At 31.9% G+C, this 6,000-nt stretch overlaps 1 long non-coding RNA gene across 1 annotated transcript; it reads right to left on the bottom strand.

Annotated features, from left to right (window-relative positions):
- Positions 1-3,031: 3,031 nt before the first annotated feature.
- On the bottom strand, positions 3,032-5,620 carry LOC108466641 (uncharacterized). Its single transcript, XR_008286165.1, has 2 exons — positions 5,032-5,620; positions 3,032-4,677 (listed from the first exon to the last, which is right to left on the bottom strand). It is a non-coding gene; the product is annotated as an uncharacterized LOC108466641 (long non-coding RNA).
- Positions 5,621-6,000: the final 380 nt, after the last annotated feature.

Below are 6,000 nucleotides of genomic sequence, written 5' to 3'. Positions count from 1 at the left end.
TCTATTGAAAATGATGATTCTTGAAGATCTCCTGAGCTTGGAGAGTTTTTTTTAAGATAAATTTGGAAATGTGAACATTTACCTTAAATCATTTTTTTTCTTATGACGACGAGAACTTTTATAAAAAATAAAAAACTTTGACATAAGTCGTATTTAAATAATGTCTTGTGAATACATGAATATTTTATTACGATAAGATGAGTAGGGGCAAAGCCAAGAAGGCTGACAGAGACTCTAGCCCCGCATTTTTTATTTAAACAATTTATAAATTATAAAATTTTAATTTAATTCTCTAAAAATTATTAAAATAATAAATTTATATCTTTACTATAATAAAATTATATAATTTAATTTTAAATCATAAAATATTTTTACTTCGCCCATAGAGATGAGATTAGTATCCGAAAATAGTTATAAGAATATGAGTCATTTTTTTGGTGGATGGCCATTTCCTACCATTCTTTTATATTATTTGAAATGATTACATAAAGAAAGCATATAAAGAAAGCCGAAAGTGCTGAACTTCGCCTCCCTCGTTTTCTTTTAGAATTTATTCAAACAAAAAAGTTACTTCCTTGCCCCTCCCTTTTATTTAAGGAATCTTTGTGTTTACAATATTCGTTAAAGAACATATATTTTATTATTACAAAGTACATTTAATATGTTTTTTTATTAATCTAAAAAATTAATGCCATAATTATATTATTTTGGTTTATACATCAAACATTAAAAAAAAAAAACTCCAAACCTCATGTGTTGACCTGATAGTCAATATGTTATCGCTCTAAATATAGCCTGAGTTTGAGTCATGTTAGTCGCAATGCTATTTGGATTTTGCCATCCTCTTATAATTCACTAAAAAGAATTTAATCCCAGAATTTTTAATTGATATCCAAAATTTTAATTCTCCTTAAACTATTAACATTATATTAATCAAGTTTTTTATCGGTTTAATGGTCAGTTTTAAGTATTAAATATTAACTTAAATATTACGTTTAGTATATATTTAAAATACATAGATTAATTTATAATTACATGTCTATCTATTTTATAAGTAACTTATATATGATATATTAAATAATATATAGCAATTCTATATTTTAATGTTGCTGTCTCCTTTTAACAAGTATGATATATAAACAAATGATATAATGATTTATTTAGTCCTCTAACTTTATAAAAAAAGATTATTTTAGTCTTTCATTTAATTTTTCGTATGCATGTCATGTTAGCAATTATTTTTTAAAATTTAAAAATATTTAATTCTTTTATACTTTTTAAATATATTTTTATGAATTTTTAAATTTTAAAAATTAATTAATTATTGGCGTGACATCTACATGACAACCCATGTGTATGCTACATCAACAAAGGACTAAAAGAGATGAAAAATTAAATTAAAAAATTTAAATAATTTTTTATAAAGCTTAAGTATCAAATAAATCAATATGCTTAAACAAATTGTCCATAGAAGAGACATGGATATACTCTATGTCAACTAATTGGCGAACAAAAGTAATTCATTGATACATTATTGATATCTTGAGAAAATAGAACATTTTGAAATTTGGATCAACTTATATTTTGGGTCATAGTTTCTGGACTTCTAATGAATTAACTTATGTGTTTGCTGTGCCAGCCGAGGACCAGATCTAAGCTAAGCTAAAGCCAAATTTAAGCCAACTTATAGGGCTATGTTGGTCTCATTTAACATGAAGACAAGTCCAAAACAAACGAACTAAGTTGAATTAAGTTTAGAGTCTAGCAAAATACAACTGCTTCCCAAAATCACATGTCTAAAGCCCTGCAACTATAGCATGGGCTTCCGCTTCCGCCTAAGTGGGATCAACCACTCCTCCAAATTGTTGTACATTCAGCTTCAAGGCGTGACCTTGCGGGGGTCGCTATTGCATCGTTTCCAGCACCCTTAGAACCATAGGCCTATAGTGAAAGTCTCGACGCATAGTCCCGTGCCACCGACCCTTTAAGACTGCACATTCCATAGATACCAAACCAAGATTAGCAACCTCGTGAAGACATTCTTCTCAAGCAACCTCATAGCATATTCAAGCCAGTCAATGCGGCGCACAACATCAACGGACAACATATTATCGTTAATACCAACTAATAGCAAAATTTGCGCCATGTAAAATAGCGAGCCTCTCTGATGCATATGTTTAAACTAAGCACCTAATAATATATTTTGTTAATAATCAAGACCCTCAAAAGGGTTACAAAATCAAACACAACCAAATATAACAACCCAAAACAGAACACACTTAAAGAAAAAACACACAAAAGAAACCATAGCCAGCTCTGATGTTCACCTTAAAAACACATAAAGTTAAAGACTGGATAAAACATACACACAAATCCAAACCAGAAAAGAAACAGACAAGAAGTAGCAGCATATAAGAACCACAACACTCAGGGAACTTAACATTCTCACAGAGCTACCACCATGATTTGAAAAAAGAATCACGTTTCAACCCACCCTAAGCCAATTCCTTATCAAATTTAACAAAATACACATCTCAGATCACCATAGTTCTCTTGTATATTAAAATTAAAATATACAAATAATTTATACTATCCGCATAAATGTCATTAATATATCATAATATTATCAAAATATTGTAATTTATTTATTATATTTATATTATAATCAAAATAAAATATGATTTATATATTTATATTAGATTTTACAAACAACTTTTATTAATTAATTAAAAAGTATTTAACATTGATATTTCATATGCATAATCTGAACCTGAAGCAACTTTAACATGAAATTACCCAAACTCAAAAAAATCCCAACCCATTGTTGAACAAATATCATATCATAAATAAATAAAAATGGGTGGAAGAAACAAAGACATCATCTTCATTTTCAAATTAAGAGGCACTAAAGATGAATATCAGATTCTAAGCCAGTGTATAAGATTCAGTCTATCCTCCTAGTTCTGCATTTAAGATGATAAATGCCACACCAACATACAATATAGCATTAGGAAAGCTAGAGTAAAACAAATCCCCAAACATCATCTTGTTTTAGCCATTGATTGAAAGAACAACATAATATGGTTCCAGCTACAAAAACATTTCTTGAAACTATGTTGAATCTTTTAAAAGCTGAAACAAATTGAAACCAAAAACCAGAAGTTCTAAACTAAAATTTTAAGACAATTGAAATAAGAAAATGTAAGGCCATTCTTACAACTTTGTACAAATTAGGTCTTTAACCTACAATCTGAAAATAAGGAAAAAAGGGTTAAAATGCAAGATTCAAACTTCACATTTATTGAATATCCCAAACCATCTCGGGTCTTTTAGATTTATCAATAGTCCACAACAAAGCAATTGCAGAATCAGATTCAATAGTTAAAAGAAACCTTGCGCATCCATTCTGAAGCAGCAATTTAAGCATATCATCACCCTATCAGCATACCCCTGACTTTGATGCACTCAACAGCAGCTTGATGAAGGTACCTCCAAGGGCTTGTAAGGCAGCTATGTAGCAGCAATTTAAGCATACCATCACCGGGTGCGGAATAGCCTTTCTCAAGGTAGTAATCAAACAGGTTTTCAGGCTTCCAATTTGCCTTTGAATGTTAATGGGGTTAAATCAAACCAGCACCAGTTAGTTCAGCAGCAAACTCAACATAACCACCAGCATCACTTTACCTGCTGTAGGATTTGGATGTCAGATGCCTTTACAAAGTGGTGGTCGGTTGGGGAGTTCTGGAAATAGAGGGGGAATTACTGAGATGGGGGGCCAGGGACTAAGTAATGGTCTTATTCAGGGTGGAAAGACGGGGATGGTTGATTTAGGAGGGCCTGTCAGCATTGCAGCTGGATCACCTGCTAACCACTTCTCATCAGATGGGATAGGGAAGAGTAGTGCGGATACTTCCTCAGTCTCGCCAGTTCCTTATGTGTTCAATGGAAGTTCGAGGGGTAGGAAATGCACTGCTGTGGAGAAGGTTGCCGAGAGGCAGCAAAGGAGAATGATAAAGAACAGAGAATCAGCAGCAAGATGTCAAGCTCGAAAGCAGGTGAATATACATCTTATTTACTTCATTCTAGTGTAAAGATAGACGATTAAGGATATGCATTGTTATCATCATTAAACTCAATAATATCAATCTGCTCATTCGACAATGTCTCACGGCTATGCTGATTCCGGAATGAGGATTTTGTTCAACTTTTGATACCAAAGAGTAGTAGCACACATAGACAACCACCATACCCTACCAGTCCTGTCAATTTTGATACCAACCAAAAACGAATACAAATCCAGCAATCCACCAACATAGTCACCCTAGTTCTTTTACACCAAGTGACAACCAATGTCATCGCCAGACAAGATCCCCCTTACAGCAAGGAAAACTTCAGTATAGAAAAAAAAAAATTGGATAAGGGAAGGACAACCCAGGCTTGGCCATACAAGACCAATACTGAATTATGGTTTGTCTTGCATATTAAGGTAAGCCCCTATTTCTAGCTCTTCTATCAATCCTTCAACACTAAATAACAGAAGATGGAAAGCAAATCTAAATATCCCCCTGCAGTAGTCACTACTGAGTTAAGGAATGAAAATGGCTCATGTTGGATAAACATGCAGTCAGTGCACATGAAATTCCTGCAGCAGTACAAAGCTAACCAGTGCTTGTGAGCCTGATGAAATTTTCAACATATAAAAATGTCGTCAAAACATGCTTAAGTTGAAAGATGATGGGACCAAGAAAAGAATATATACTTAAACCACAAATTTCTTAGGGATAATCAATGTAAAAAAAAAAAATTATACGCATTAGAAATCACCCCATCAAAACATTCATCCTTCCCTTCTAAATCCACCAAATTTCCTACCTTCCAAGCTACTTTACACAATAAAAATCATCAATTCTATACAAATATTTTAAAAAATAAGGATAATTTGAGCATATACAAAATTAAACCGAGATTGAATATGACAAATCATGTGAAAGTAAATATGCATGAAATTAAAATGAAAATTAAGGTTCTTACAAATAAAATAATTTGATGACAGTTTTCAATTCCGTAACCCTGGAAACAAATGATCAAGGTGCCTTCGATCGGTTCTGTTACAAGATGGGTCTCGGTTCTTGGGCCTTCGTAATCGCTTGCCGCCTGCCAAGGCTTCGATTGCGGCGATATCATCTTCAATCTCTTCCCTCGTAAGTACAACCGCGAACCGCCGCTTCTTTTGTTTGTTCTTTGCTGGCCGAACTGTGGGTGCTCGAGATGGTTGTTGAGTATCGCTTTCATCATCCTTTCCGGTGACAGAGGGATTATCCGGAAACTTGGTATTGTTCTTGACATCAAACTTTGAGGGATTAACTAGGGGCGATTTCTGATTTGAAGGGTACTCGGTAATGGGATTGAGATCCTCTTTTGCGGCAACGGAAAGATGATGGGAACGATTATAAGTGGAAGGAACAAAATCAGAGTTGGGAACGACGGGATTTTGAGAAGGTACCGAGAAATTGGGAGAAGGGTGAGAGAGGGGAATGAGTGAAGCCAAGTTTCTTTCAATTTCAAAAACATTTTTTTTTAAACCCTAAAAATATGGTGAATTTAATTTTTATTAAACTCGACCAATAGAAGTAAATTAAAAAATATTTAAACTCTTTTAAAAATAAAAATTATTTCAAAGTCATAAAAATATAAAAATATATTTAATTTTATTTAATTTTTATTAAAAATAATATTGATCCAATAGGTACACGTTCAATTTTTTTAAGAAAAATCTTGTATGAATCTTTATTGTTGTTTTTAATAAAAAAATTATAATTTAAAATTTTAGAACTTTTTTATGTTGTCTATAATTTTTATGTTTTTTAATATTTTTAAAATTTAAAAAGACTTAACTATTTTTAATTTGTTATTAAGGTCTTTTTGATCTTTTAGCTTTAATAGTTCAATTTTTTAATTCACTTCCAATAAAAAAAGAGTAGGATCAAATTGAATAAATAT

This window comes from Gossypium arboreum, chromosome 7 (assembly GCF_025698485.1).
Source record: "Gossypium arboreum isolate Shixiya-1 chromosome 7, ASM2569848v2, whole genome shotgun sequence".
Taxonomy (NCBI): domain Eukaryota; kingdom Viridiplantae; phylum Streptophyta; class Magnoliopsida; order Malvales; family Malvaceae; genus Gossypium; species Gossypium arboreum.
This window is presented reverse-complemented; position numbering and strand designations above follow the sequence as displayed.